The sequence below is a fragment of the Garra rufa genome, chromosome 11 (genome assembly GCF_049309525.1).
Source record: "Garra rufa chromosome 11, GarRuf1.0, whole genome shotgun sequence".
NCBI lineage: Eukaryota > Metazoa > Chordata > Actinopteri > Cypriniformes > Cyprinidae > Garra > Garra rufa.
This window is the reverse complement of record NC_133371.1, coordinates 44,540,381-44,557,008: the sequence shown is the minus strand read 5'-3', so window position 1 is coordinate 44,557,008 and position 16,628 is coordinate 44,540,381.

The window sequence follows — 16,628 nt, the reverse complement described above, 5'->3', positions numbered from 1 at the left end:
TCTTTCTTTCTCTTGAGACATGGAATGGGCTTTTTTTTGGAGGGAGCGAAGGAGGAGGCAACACCTCTCCACAAATTTATCTTGGTCGAGCACCAAGTCTATTTTTTTTTTAAACTGTCATAGCCATTACAAGCTCAAGACAAATGAACTTTTGTGCTCCACGGAGCCTGAAGGAGCATTTGTGATGAATCAAACAGAAAAGGTGGCTGAGGACTTCACAATTCTTTATGTAGGACATGGAGAAACTTTAAATACTTATTGTGTTTAATTATGCACAATGTTTCTGAGATCATAGTCTAAAATAAAATTGAAAATAAAATAAAATAAAATAAAACAGCTTTATATTAAAAATCTTTTTTTTCATGTACTCATTAAAATAATACAAATACAATCAAATAAAATAATAGCAAAATAAAATAAAATAAATAGCTATATTAACATTTTGGTCAACAATAAAAATAAATAAAAAGTTAAATTTAGTCTAAAAAATATTAAAAATGAGATTAAATAAAACAATTTCTCTTGTCCAATTTGTAGTCATGTAATTGTTTAAAAATGTTTAAAAATCAATTTGTATTTGTATTTAAAAATCTATAAAATAAAATTCAATAAATAAAATAAAAATAAAATAAAATAAAATTAAATTAAATTAAACAAACCTATATTATACGATATTAACATTTTGGCCAACAATAAAAATAAATAAATAAAAAGTTTTTTTTTCTAAATAAATAAATATTAAAAATGTATTAGATTAATTGAAATAAATAAAATAAAATAAAATAAAACAGCTCTATATATATATATATATATATAAATCAATTTACTCATCAAAATTATTTCAAAATCAATCAATCAAAAAAAATGTATAAATAAAACAGCTAAATTAAATAAAATATTTTCATGTACTTATTAAAATGATTTAAAAATCAATTAATCAATCAATAAAAAAATATTATTTTATAATAATAAAAAATTTAAATATAAAATAAAATACAGCTAAATAAACAGCTAAATAGCTAAAATAAACTAAAATAAAATAACTTATTTTACAGAATGGACAAATAATAAAATAAAATAATAAATAAAATAAAATAATAAAAAAGCTATATTAACATTTTGGCCAACAACACAAATAAACTAAAAGTTTTTTTGTTTAAATAGATTTTTTTGTTTAAATAAATAAACATTAAAAATGTAATTAATTGAAACCATTTCTCTTATCCTAAATTGTAGTCATGTATTTGTAAAAAAAGAAAAAAGCCTTTCCATTTAGTCATTCAAATAATTTAACAATCATTCAGTCAATGAAAAAACAACAACAATAAAAATAACATTTAATTAAATAAAATAATCATGTCTCCAGATCAGAAAAATATTATGGAAAGGAAAAAATGTCCAATTACATTTTTAACTTCCCAATACAATAAATGCAAGTCTTTTCTTTTAAATGCACAGCTTCAATTTCCATAAAAACAGTTGAAGAAATATTAATTAATCTTTTCCATTTGTAAAAATGAGGATTCTCTCTTTCAAATTCTGCCAAAGCTTAAAACTATACTGCAAATGAAAACAACAATGTATTTTCCAGAATGGACAAAGACTCTGGGCATTAAATTTAGTGAAAGCAGAGGACGAATGATGCAGGAGGGACATTAATCTCCTGCTGTTTGTCCGTGAGGATTATGAAGACCTGTACAGACCTATAGATGGAGGGAATATTGCTGTCTGTAGCAGAAATCAGATTTATTCCTGTACTTTATCCACTGATCGTGTCGTGGCAACAGTGAAGCTCTTTATAATGTTCTTTTAGTACTGGAGTGAGAGCGCTGAATGGCCTGTGAGATTTCCATAGCAAACTAAATGAGCCGCAGTTACTCTTTTATCATGTCAGACCTCTGGAGAAACACATACTCCAACTATAAACCAACAACAATAAAATAAAATAAAATAAAATAAAATAAAATAAAATAAAATAATAAAATAATAAAATAAAATAAAATAAAATAAAATAAAATAAAATAAAATAAAATAAAATAAAATAAAACTATGTCCACATTTTGGCCAGTAAGAACAGAATTAGTTTAATATTATTATTATTTTTGTAAAAAAAAAAAAAAAAAAAATCTACATTTTGAATGAATAATAAAAAATATTTTTTTTCTATTTTGTCTGAATAAATAAATATAATACAACAAGTGATTAACAATTATTATCATTATAATATCAACAATTATTACATCATTATAATATGTACTATAGGATTTTTTCCCCAAATTGTGATCATGTATGTTTAAAAAAATATTTTAATTTACTAAAATAAAATAAAATAAAATTGGCCAATAAGAACAGAATTATTTTAATATAATTGTAATATATTAACTTAAAATGCTAATATAAAAAAATAATTAAATAAAAAAACTGAAAAAACAAAACAAATTGTTTTCATGTTATGGCTAAACAGAAAACAAAACCCTTGCATTTTGAATAAATAATACAAAAAATAGTTTTTATATTTTGTCTGAATAAATAAATAAAATAAAAACAAGTGAATTATCACATCATTATAATGCACAGTATAGAAAAAAAATCGAATTGCAAACATCTCCAAATTATAGTCATATATGTTTAAATAAAGTATAAAATAAAATAAAATAAAAATAGTGACATTATAAAAATTTAGTACCAACATTTTAGATTTTAAATTCAAAATAATACAAAATAACATAAAAAATGATAAAAAAGGGAATAAAGATATATATATATATATATATATATATATATATATATATATATACACACACACACACACACACACACACACACACACACACACACACACACTGTCTTAACTTAAATTCACAATAATAAAATAAAATAAAACAAAATAAATTAAAACGATTTTCTCTTTTCAAATAGTCTAAAAATGAAAACAACAATGTATTTTACAGAATGGATAAATAATGAGATAAAATAAATTAAAATAAAATAAAAAATTGTTTTAATTAAATTAAAGTTTTTTTTTCTTTGAATCAGTTCATTTTTAATTATTCACAATCAAATTCATCTGCATCAAAATTTATTATAAAAATCTTTTTAGTCCTCACATACAAACAGCATCTGCTTTTATCATGTCAGGACTCTGGAGAACCACACAATTCAACCATAAACCAACAGCTTAATTAAATGCATTACATTAAAGGAAGTTTGAGAGCCGTGGTTTGTGGTAGTTCTCTTATGACGACCAATGTCTGCTGTTATTTTACACATGCAAAGCAATAAAACACACACTCACTCACTCTTGGCTTTAATCAAGTTTCCATCTGATGACCCGTGTGCATCTCTACCTCCTGTCGGTGGATATTAAACACCCTCGGCTGACCGGCCGCAGCTGGCAGGAAAAGAGAGGTCATGGGTCACTGTCTGTGACCTTTGACCTCACATTCTGTCTTCTCCACAGCACAAAATAGAGTTACATCTGGCTCAGATCCCCTTCTGATTATTTCAGCTGTTTTATTGAAAAATGTGCATCTGATCACTTAGTACAAGCACTCCTCTCCTCAAAAAGTACAAAAATCATCTATAAAACCTACAAAAATACAGAAGACAGAAGTGTTTGTTTATCCTCTGGTGATCATGAATGTCAAAAAGCCTTTCGTCTTTGTGTTCTCAATAATCCTTTAGTACATTCAAGGTTGTTTAGCATTATAATAGAACTATACTTAATATGCAAATGACCAGGAGGATGAAGGATTTTCTCAGAGGACTTGAGGAATCTTCACATCTGCATCACATTACTGTTGCTGAGAGGTTTTCAAAGAGGCACATTGCTGCACACATACTGTACATATTATTTTTTACACTTAATTATGTCATAATGACAAGATGTTATGTTGTTTAAACAACATATTTTCTCATAATATTGTGTGATAAGGCTAAATAAACCATTTGAAATACTGATGTTTATTATCAAGTTCAACCATGTTGAACTTGTTAATGACACATTATCTTATTATATCTAAAAATATGCTCATGACATCTCATTATTATAAGAAAATTTCATTTTAATAATACAAATATGTAGTTTAAACAACATAGCGTCTAGTTATTAAAATGCAATATATTTAAATTATATTCAATTGTATAAGTATCGTATTTCAGCTGTTCATCAGTTATTATTGTTAACCAAACAAATTGAACATTGAAATAAAGCTGAAATAAATAATTAAATATCAGATGAATGTTTTTTAATCTTTTTGAAGATTTTTTAAACTACTGCTAAAAGTAAAATTTTATTTAAATACATTTAAACTTTAAATACATTTAAATACAGTCAAAATTATATTAAAATTGATTTAAACATATTCGATTTAATTAAAATATATTTAATTTAATCTAACTTAGTTATGCATTTAGTTATTAAAATTGCATAAGTATTGTATAGCATTGTATAAATGTTATTATTTTATTATTGTTAAACAAAAAAAAAGATAATTGTTTTTGAAATCAAGCTGAAATAGATAAATACTTAAATTAAAAGTAATTTAATAAATAAAAATTAGATTAAATTTTTTAAGTACTACTAAAAATAAAATGATAGAAAGCTAAATATGATTGTTAAAAAATAACAATCAAGGAACTAATAAAAAAAAAAAACTAAATTACTAAAATGAAAACTTATAAAATGAAAATATTATTTTAATGAGACAAATACATAGTTTTAACAATGTAGCATCTAGTTATTAAAATAAAATAAATTTAAATTAATTAAATTGTAATGAAAATTAAAATGTAAATTGTTAATCGAAACAAAGCTGGAATGAATGAATGAATGAATGATTTTTTAAAAATAATAATAATTTAATAAATAAACATGAGATAAATGTTTTAAATTTAGATTTTTTTGTTGAAACTTTTTTTAAACTACTATTAAAAGTGAAAATTAAAAAAGCTAAAACTGAAAATAAATGCTTATTCAAAATATTTACTTAATGTTTTTCTGACATGATATGTTATTATTCTAAGAAAATGTGCTGTTTTAATGACATAATCTTGTTATTTTCATTATTATGAGAAAACAAATAGATAGTTTTAACAACATAGCATCTAGTTATTAAAAGAAAATATATTTAAATTAATTAAATTGTATAAGAATCATATAGCATTGTATAAAAAAGTTCATCAGTGTTATTACTGTTAATTAAAAAAAAGTTTTTGTTAATTGAAATAAATCTGAAATAAATAAATACATAACTGATCATTTAATCAATAAATATAAATTAAATTTTGTTTTTGAAAATTATTTTATTTTTTTAACTTTGATTTGTTTAATTTGAATAAGGAGTTTAATAAACACATATCACATTGTAATAAATACAAAAAATACATAAATAAAAAAAATATTTATTTTTTGAAGATTGCTTTTAAACTACTACTAAAAGTAAAATGAAAAAGCGAAAACAAGAACTAAAAAAGACAAAATTACTAAAACTCACTAACTAAAATAGAAACTAAAAATAGAAACTAATTCAAAATATTTAGCTACTTGTAATGATTTTTGATTCATCATGTGACTTCCTTTTTTACCACCAGTGTTTTTAAGGTGGTTACTATAATTTTTATTAATAAATGATCATTTTTTGTTATGTAAATTTAAATGTAATTCATAACAGCTCAAATATTGCAACTGTATTCTTTATGGTAAGAATTCTAGCAAACAAAGCTGTCTGTTTTTACTATAACTTCAGATTTTCTTTCCCAGTGTATCTCAATACCAACACTAAGGTTTTTCTACAGTATACCGTCACTGTAACACAAGACTGCACATTAAGTATACAACATGACCATGTTTTTGCCAAGCATTGATGCATTTGCATACTAGCTTAGAGCGTGCTTCTGTCCTTACATTGTTTGGGAAATCTGCCTTACAAATGACTTACGTTTGTACAATATGTAGTAGTCTCTGCACATTAAACCAAAAAACACAAACACACTTCTGCTTAAGGCTCGCATTTCCAATTGACAGCATTGCATATATGTATGCAGTGTCAAAGTGCTTGTGAATCAGACAGGTCAAATGATTCAGAAGGAAATGTGTCAGTGAATGAAAAGCCTCAAGCCTGATTTCAAAGCTGACTGAGTGTGTTTCTACACGTTTGCAAGTGAACACACCTGCAGAGATTCCCAAACAAAGCCCGAGGAGGATCTGACAGTGTTGCAGGAGTCTCAGCGGGGAAGAACATCCCATCGCATCTTCATTAGAGATGGTTCAAACCCTCTCTGACACTGTATGACAGATCAGGAACGCTGATTATGCATGCCATCATTGCACTGTGCACATATAACATGACACACACACATCATGTGACATAAGCATGATATCTTGCATCTCAAATGCTGTCATCTTCATATGCAAAAAGAAAGGGTAGAAATTACATGAAATAAACGGTTTTATAAATCGAGATTATTCAACCCCCAGAGACAAACAGAATTACAAATACAAGCTTTTCTGTAGATCTAGGACTTTATAAAAATTGCACCTACAACAGTTTACTAGCATATTAAAAGTGATAATGTCTGTTCTGTAGTATATACAGTTTATATTTATATAACGCGTGGTGGTGTGTTGTCGTGGTGGAGTGCTGTTTTGTGCACCTGCATCTTCACAGAGCCACAGAACAGTTATGTAAACACATATGACATAAATGAACATGTCATGTTTACATTATATAGTCACATAAACAAACACCAACACTGTCTGAGATGCATATGATGAGAAGTGAACAACATGAGCACACAGAACACATTTATTTACATATGAAAATACTATTAATAGTGGTCATGTTTTATATCATTTTGAGTTGGATTGTGAAACTGATATCTGCTTAGACTTATTTTTGTGTCAATAAATATTTTTGTTAAAATAAATAAATAAAATGTATGTCAGACAAGAAAAAAAAATGAAATTAATAAGGTAAAATTTTTCTACACTCTACACACTTCTACAAAAAAAGAAAAGAAATCTTATAAATATGGTAGCAACATTTTAGGTTTTACAGTCTTAATTAAAAAAAATAAATTGTTGTGCTATTATTCATACAATGTATAATTAATGCATTAAAATAAAGTGTAATATTATAAAGCATTTGAGAAACTGTTCTGTGGTATATACAATATATAATTATATAACGTGTGGTGGTGTGTTGTTATGGTGGAAAAAAATATGAAAAGATATATGAAAATTAATAAGGAAAAAATTCAATTTTTCTACACTGTACCAAAAAAAAAAAAAAAAATACAGAAAAAAAGAAAAGAAAAACCAGTGACGTTTTATAAATATGGTAGCAACATTTTAGGTTTTACAGTCTTAATAAAATAAAATAAAATAAAATTAATTAAAATTAAATAAAATTAAATAATTAAATTAAATTAAATTAAATTAAATTAAATTAAATTAAATTAAATTAAATTAAATTAAATTAAATTAACTTAAATGTCAGACCAGACAAATTTATGAAAAGGAATAAAGTAAAAATATATTTTTCTACACTGCAAAAAAAAAGAAAATTAATTAATTAAAACTAATTAATAAAAAAAAAGAGAGAGAAAGAAAAATCAGTGACATTTTATAAATATGATAGCAACATTTTAGGTTTTACAGTCTTAATAAAAAAAAGAATAAAGTTTCTGTTTAATAAATTAATATTTCAATTGACAAAGGATGCATTCAATTTACTGAAAGTTACAGTAAAGACATTTATAATGTTAAAAAAATTATATTTCTAATAAATGCAGATCGTTTAAACTTTCCATTAATCAAATTCTGAAAAACACAGTGGTTTCCACAAAAATATGAAACAGCTCATCAGAAATGTTTATTGAGCAACAAATGATTTCTGAAGGATCATGTGGCACTGAAGACTGGATTAATGATGCTGATAATTCAGCTTTGCAACACAAAAATAAATTACATTTTACAGTATATTCACATAGAATACTGTTTTTTGCAATTGTAATAATATTTCACAATATTACTGTTTTTAATTGTATTTTTCATTTAAAAAAATGCAGCCTTGGTGAGCAGAAGTTTCAAACGTCTTAAAAGTAGTATAATAATAATAATAATAATAATACATAACAATGCATTAAGCCACAAAGTCACACATTAATATTAAGAATGCAAAAATAAATTAAAAAAATTGTTTAAAAAAATAAACAGTTTGTTTTAATAAGACTTATATGTATAAATATGCATGTATAAATACATAAACAATAATAAAATAAAACAATAAATATCTCAATTGCAGTTAAACCAATTAAATAAAACAATTAAGACTTACCAACATTTGAAGTGTTCTTGAGGAGGAAGAGGAAGACGGCTCATATTTCCTGTTTGTGTCTCTCTTTCTCTCTCATCTCAGTCAGACAGGCGTCTAGGGTTACAGGAAGGAAATGAGCCTCATGTTCAATGTTAAATAATGGCTTTCAGAATCAAACAAATCAATGTTTTCTCTCTGTGACCCCATAAACGTGCAGGATATTTTTGAGTGTGTCAGAGCTGTCAGATGATGATAATGATGAGGAAACAATGAATATTTAGAAATTTCGCTGTCTATTATCACTGCGATTATCACCATATTATTTCATGCATTAGCCAATATGTTATGACAGTTATCATTTGTATAACTACATTTTCTAAAGATGAAAACTACATTTACTAAATCAGTTCAAAGGTTGCTAGAATGTTCTGGGTGGTTGCTAGGTGGTTACTTGATCTCTAGAGTTTTTCACCCATTGCATCATTCTTTCAGGGAAAAAATGTGTGTTGATATCTTTTTTCTCTCAAAAAACATGATTTAAGTTGCATGACAAGTTACACGTCAATGTTTATTATCAATAATAAAACCAACAGTGATGCTGATGCAAGAAATGTTTTTTTTAATAATATAAAGGTGTGGATCAAGCATGCAAAAAAAATTATTTTCTTACTCAGAATTTTTTCTTGTTATGCAGTGCAAATATCTAGGCAAAATAAATACTTATATACTTATATCTACCATTTTTTTCTGAAGAAATGTATCAAAATCAAGCAAGTTTAGGCTGAAGTTAAAGAATAAAACTAAAAAGAAGATGACTTAAAATACATCATACTTATTCAGGACACTGAAAGAAGATGACTTGAAATATATAGAGCCTTTGTTTTTCGGAAGAAATGTATCAAAATCAAGCAAGTTTAAGCTTAAAACTAAAAAGAAGATGACTTGAAATATATCACACTTTTTTCAGAAAACTGAAAGAAAATGACTGGCAACATATCTAGCCCTTTTTTTTCTAAAAAAATGTATCAAAATCAAGCAAGTTTAAGCTTAAAACTAAAAAGAAGTTGACTTGAAATATATCATACTTTTTCCAGAAAACTGAAAGAAAATGACTGGAAACATATCTAGCTTTATTTCTGTAATATGCATCAAGTCAAGTCAAGTCAAGTCACCTTTATTTATATAGCGCTTTTAACAATACAAATTGTGTCAAAGTATTTAAACAGCACAATAGTGTGTAAGTAACGCATTATTGTAAATAATCAATTTTCAGTAAAAGGCAGGTAATCAATGAATTCAGTGATATCATCGTCAGCTCAGTTCAAATAGTATACGATATCGCTGGAAAGTGTCCCCAACTAAGCAAGCCAGAGGCGACAGCGGCAAGGAACCAAAACTCCACAGGTGACAGAGATGGAGAAAAAAACCTTGGGAGAAACCAGGCTCAGTCGGGAGACCAGTTCTCCTCTGGCCAGACGAAACCAGCAGTTTGTACCAATGTCTGATTGTAGAGAACTCATCAGGATCCTGTGGTGTAGCGCCGATGGCCGTGTAGGTTGGCTTTAGTGACATTCATGGCTATTGAAGTCATCTCCAGGTGGTGATCCATGATCTAAGCTGGTGCGGACTGGATCCGGGGGACTGGAGTGACCATCTGATCCAGATACAGGCTGGGTCTGGTGGCTACGGTGACCTCGGAATAAGAATGAAACAGACTAATATTAGCGTAGATGCCATTCTTTTTACGATGCAACGAGATGCATCAGATGTTATGGGAGGTGTTTTCGGTTCCGGTTGACCTAATTAATGCAGCCTAGCAATCCTTTAACGGATTTGAGTTATAGGAATGTGTTAATGATTTTATGTGTAAGCCAGGTTAAAGAGATGTGTCTTTAATCTAGATTTAAACTGACAGATTGTGTCTGTCTCCCGAACAGTGTTTGGTAGATTGTTCCAGAGTTTAGGCGCTAGATAAGAAAATGATCTGCCGCCCGCAGTTGATTTTGATATTCTAGGTATTATCAAATTGCCAGAATTTTGAGAACGCAGCGGACGTGAGGGACTACAATGCGATAGAAGCTCGCTCAAGTACTGAGGAGCTAAACCATTGAGGGCTTTATAAGTAATTAGTACGATTTTGAAATCTATACGATGTTTAATAGCAGTGCTGACAGAACCGGGCTAATATGGTCATACTTTCTGGTTCTAGTAAGAACTCTAGCTGCTGCATTTTGGACCAGCTGGAGTTTGTTTATTAAGCGTGCAGAACAACCACCCAATAAAGCATTACAATAATCTATCCTTGAGGTCATGAACGCATGAATTAATGTTTCAGCATTTGACATTGATAGCATCAAAATCAAGCACGTTGAAGCTTTAAACTAAAAAGAAGATGACTTGAAAATATATCATACTTTTTTCAGAAAACTGAAAGAAGATGACTTGAAATACATCTAGCCTCGTCTGAAAAAATGTTTAAAAATCAAGCAAGATGAAGCCTAAAACTTAAAAAAATTGTCAGTGGAATCAGATAAATAAGCTTAATTTAAAAGGACAACATTGACAGCAAAAACCCACCTAATTTTTTAGAAAACAAAATATTTTGCTTCTTCCGTAAATGTGTCTTGCATTACAAATGTGAAAAAAACAAGCCAAAAATACTTTTTAATTCATTTTTTTGCAGTGTACAGTAACAAAATCCTCTTTCTGACATCTAGTACTCTGAAGAAAAACCTCCAAAGAGCATAAAAGCTTTTATAATCAGACTTGTGACCTTGTGCCACAAATGTACTGTATTCTGAGCCGTATCTGCTAGCCTGAGTAAGATATTTCACTGAAACCCCCATCCATCAAAGAGATCAGGATCTGGCCATCACAGTACACACAAACACAATGACAACATTTATAATCCATCGTAAATAGGTGAGCTCACACAGTCAGTCTTTCCCTCGGTTTGACTTTCACCTTCTCTCACTTTCACTTCCACCGTCATCAGGGATACTTTGAGACGCTTGTCTGGAGACCCTGTATCTGTCCATCCATCTAATGGGCTTTCGTCGCTAATTCTGTTTGATAACATGCATCTTATAAAAGAAACATATGGTATTATTTTAAATTAGGGGACACATATTTAATATTAACCAGGACTTTTCCTTCCAAAAACTCCTAATTTGCTGCTTAATATTAGTTAGTTGTGAAGTTTAGGTACGAGGTACTGTAGGTTTAGAGGATCTAAAATATGGTCATGCAGAATGAGACATTATTAATTCATGTGCTTTACTAATAAACAAAAATATGCTATTAATATGCATGCTAATAACAAATTAGTTAATAGCGAGTATAGGTTGTTAAAATAAAGTGTTACCAAATCTATTTATAGTATTATAAATATACTATGTGAACCTGGACCACAAAACCAGTCATAAGGGTCAATTTGTTTAACATTAAGATACATCTCAAATCTGAGCAAACAAGGTTTCCATTTGTGAATGGTTTGTTAGAATAGGATACAACTGAGATTGGAAATCTGGAATTAAAATGTTGAGAAAATCGCCTTTAAAGTAGTCTAAATGAAGTTCTTAGCAATGCATATTACTAATCAAAAATTAAGTTTTGATATATTTATGGTTTACAAATTTACAAAATATCTTCAAGGAACATGATCTTTATTTAATATCCTAATAATTTTTGTCATAAAAGAAAAATCTATAGTTTTGACCCATACAATGTATTGTTGTTTATTGAAACAAATATACCCAAGCTACTTACGACTGGTTTTGTGGTCCAGATCACATATTATTAATAACATTGGCTAATTTGATGATAACATTGTAAATATTAAGAAAAATATTGATAAAAAATACGTTACAAAAATTTGATCACGCTAAGTCCAAAATTAATAACAAATACTGTCCATTAAGGGTTTGTTTGTTTTTTAAATCATATAAGTATCAGCTTTAATGCACTTAATAACAAATTAACAAATTACAGTTTTAATGACAAAAGCAAATATTCAAAATGTATAATTTAACCAATGAAGCAGGCGTGGCGAAATATGTTCAAATGCCCAATTTAATGTTAAAAATTATAAATATATATTTATATATAAAGGTCTTGACTTTAATGTTTTACTAATTTATTATTTAACTTGCAATTTGCAAAGGGTTAGGTTAGAAACTATGATCAAATATTAAATTTAATGTAAAAGAACTTAAATAATTAATTATATATAAACGTTGTGGCTTTAAGAACAAGAGAGACGAGAGAGATTCAAAATGTATCATATAACATACAATTTGCACAAGAGTGGTCAAATATGTTCAAATATTTCATTTAATGACATATATTTTAAATATATATTTCTAAAGGTTTGTTTAAATGACACAAAGAAGTATTCAAAAATGTATAATTTAGCTTACAATCTGCAAAGTGGTAAAATATGTTCAAATACTGAATTTAATTATTTGTCAAACTGCTTTATATGTATGTATGTATGTATGTGTATTGATTTGATTTGCTTATCTTTTTTCCTTTTCACAAAATCTCTAATTTTCTGTAGCTGTTTGCATGTAGTCAAACACCCACAGATGTAGCAGAAAACATTTGAATTCTGTGTTTGCATTTTCTTCTGTCACTGGTTATAATTCTAACCTTGAAATCAGGATTATGCATAAAATATTCAGAATCATTCATACATGTGAAAATGCCTTAAAGGATAACTGTTGCCAAAATGCAACCTGGGCTGTTTTTTTTTTTTTTTTTTTTTTACTGTAAACGAGACAAACTTATACCTAAAAGCATAATTACGACAAACGAGCCATTTTTAAGATTGACCGTGATTTCGTTTCGTGGTCAATGGCCGGTGAATGGGAGTACTAGGGGCATTACTTTGAGCGCATCAAAATCAATATTTTTACAACACTAAGAAGGCTCGACACACCATGAAACTTTGCTCGATGTATCGCCTGGGTCTCTACACATGAACTCGAGCATTGAGAACATTGTTTGTGTACACAGAGTTTACTAAAAAGAAAGGTTTTGAACAACTCACTTTCACTGTTTGAGTTTCCGCTCGCGGCCGTCTTGCCAGTCAAGAGGTGTCGATCTCCGAATGCGAGGATGGATAGCTCCTAAAGCATATTTCCATATAAATGCACGGCTAATTCATTGTTTTGTGAAAAACAAGTGAAAAACAATATTAAACTTCTAGTTGTAAAAAGAGCCTCATATAAGCCTAATATTTCGTCCTATGGAGTCCATTCATTCGCATTCGGAGATTGACACTTCTTGACTGGCAAGATGGCCACGAGCGGAAACTCAAACAGTGAAAGTGAGTTGTTCAAAAACTTTCTTTTTAGTAAACTCTGTGTACACAAACAATGTTCTCAATGCTGGAGTTCGAGCATTGAGAACATTGTTTGTTCTTCGAGCAAAGTTTCATGGTGTGTCGAGCCTTCTTATGGTGCGTTCACACCGCCCCAAACGTCAGCGTCAGTTGCAGCAAGATTACATGTAAAGTCTATGGTTGAGTCCGTCAGAGGTCCGTCAGAGGCTCTGTGGTGCATTGTGTGCGTTGGATCCGTCAACTTTTCAAGCGTTACCTGCGTTTCAAGCGTCAGCGCAGCAACTTTTGACGGACTTGACGCAGTGCGTCAACCAATCAGAGCGTCTCACTGTAGCGATGTCACCACACGTATCTTGAATGAAGCGGAAGCAGAAAAAATATAATTTTCAACAATGGAAAACAAAAGCTCATTGTAGCCGTCTGCAATCGCAGATAATTTTATGATCCGTCCTCGTTGTTGTATAAAGTTAGGAATGAAAAGGAACTTGGATGAAGATCGCTGAAGAGATCGGGATGTCGGGTAAGTTATCAAATCTTTTCTCAGTGTAATTATTTTCCATTTCGTTAGCTAGCGAAACTTGGTCATGAGAACATTCCAAAATGTCCAGTCCCTACTAGTTTGCCATGGTTTATTCGGGGGAAGAGTGCAAAAAGCGGTGGAGGAGTCCGAGGGACAGAGCGCAAGCATTGCACCAAAAAGCAAGCGTTGCAGGCTTCAACGTACATGCGTCAAACTAGATGCGTTGGGAGCGTTGCCTGACGCAGACAAACAGTGCGGTGTGAACAACCATTAGTGTTGTAAAAATATCGATTTTGATGCGCTCAAAGTAATGCCCCTAGTAATTCCATTCACCAGCCACTGACCACGAAACGAAATCATGGTCAATCTCAAAAACGGCTCGTTTGGTGTAATTATGCTTTTAGATATAAGTTTGTCTCATTTATATATACATATATACACTTTATAAAAAAGTGTGATAGCTTGAGCAAAACAGACACTATTTTTGAAATCAGCAGCCGGAATTAGAAAGAAACAAGTAGTGGATTTGATTCTGCAAATATGTGACCCTGGTCTTAAGTAGCACAGGTCAAAAATCATTAGGATGTTAAGTAAAGATCATGTTCCATGAAGATATTTTGTAAATTTCCCACTGTAAATATAGTAAAACTTAATTTTGGATTAGTAATATGCATTGCTAAGAAATTTATTTGGACAACTTTAAAGGTGATTTTCTCAGTATTTAGATCTTTTGCACCCTCAGATTCCTGATTTTCAAATAGTTGTATCTCAGCCAAATATTGTCCTATCCTAACAAACCCTGCATCAATATAAAGCTTATTCATTCATTATTTCATACCTTATTTTGATACCATCAACCTGGTCTTGATCTTGTTCTGGGTGTGTTTGTCAGGCATTTTTCACACCAAAGCATCTGGTCTGCAGTAAAAACACATGACGTTGTCAGTCGGGAGCAGGATGATTGCAGTATAGGCAAACATATCCGTCAGACGGCGTCATTGATCGCTCTCAGACTGATTCATTGATGGAAACCGACACAAACCAAATGCTGATGGAAGGAATTGGTCTGGAAAGGAACACAATGGATATTTGTTTGAGCATGTTTGTGTTTGTTTGCAACGGTGAACTCTGTGTCAGCATGTTTGAAGATCTTCACCTGAGATATTGCTTTCCATCATACATCTTTTTTCAACCCTTTGCTTTCATATTCTTTTTCTCCTCTCTCCTGCAGAATGAAGAGAGAATGTTAAAAAGTTTGCTCATGCAGGATAAAGGTTTAATACAAAAAAGTGACTTTAAGACATAAAAATGCAAAGCAATGGTGTAGTATAGACAACACATCTGGTTTGTGTAAAATATGCATTATTTGCATTCCCATAACTGCACGGTCTCATATTTGGGTTGTAGAAAGCTGGCCTCGCTGCCTTCTAATCTAATGCATTGTGCGCTTTCTTATAAACATCCTCCTTACAGAACAAATCAAATGATTTTATTCATAAAATAGGAATAATAATGGGATTTGTGGCAACACTCAGCAGGCTCTCAGGATTAACGGTGGAGCAGCACAGACGTGCATCTAATAAATAAAAAGCCCTTTTTCTAATTGAATTCTGCACAACTGGTCTATGTATTGATGTTGATTAAAGCCTTTACACTGATTAATGATCGTCTTTACCGTGGCTGAGCGTTCTGGGCACGAGTCGCTAAATCAAAGTTTTGATGAGGACATTGCTCAACAGACGATCCACATGTGCGGCTCGAATAATGCTCCAAAAACAATCAAACTAATTAATTATAGTGTCTCAATTCTCCCTGCTAAGAGCAGATGTTGTATGTCTGCAGTGAATTTAAAAAATATACATTTAGGTTTATACTGAAAACAAGTGAATAAGTTGTTTGTATGCTGATATTTCGGGTGCATTCTCTGACAACCAGTCACAATGCATATTACTGGGCTTATTGTCAATATTTAATCTATGCCTTTATCATTGCTTGTAAAAGCATTTTTGGTTCTGGTAAGATTTTATTTAATGTTTCTGAAAGAAGTCTCTTCTGTTCACTGAGGATGCATTTATTTGATCAAATACACAATAAAAATAGCAAAATATTATTATAATTTAAATAGCTATTTTCTATTTGAATATATTGTTCAAATCTAATTTATTTCTGTGATCAAACCTGAATTTTCAGCATCATTACTCCAGTCTTCAGTGTCACATGATCCTTTAGAAATCATTCTAATATGCTGATTTGCTGCAACAAACATTTCTGATTATTATAATAAAAAAAATTCTATAATTTTAATTAAAATAAAAAATATTTTTGTGGAAACTGTGATACATTTTGTTTTTCAGGATTCCTTGATGAATAGGATTTCAACAGCATTTATTTGAAATAAAACCCTTTTGTAACAATGTAAAACAAAACAAAAAATACTTATAAATAA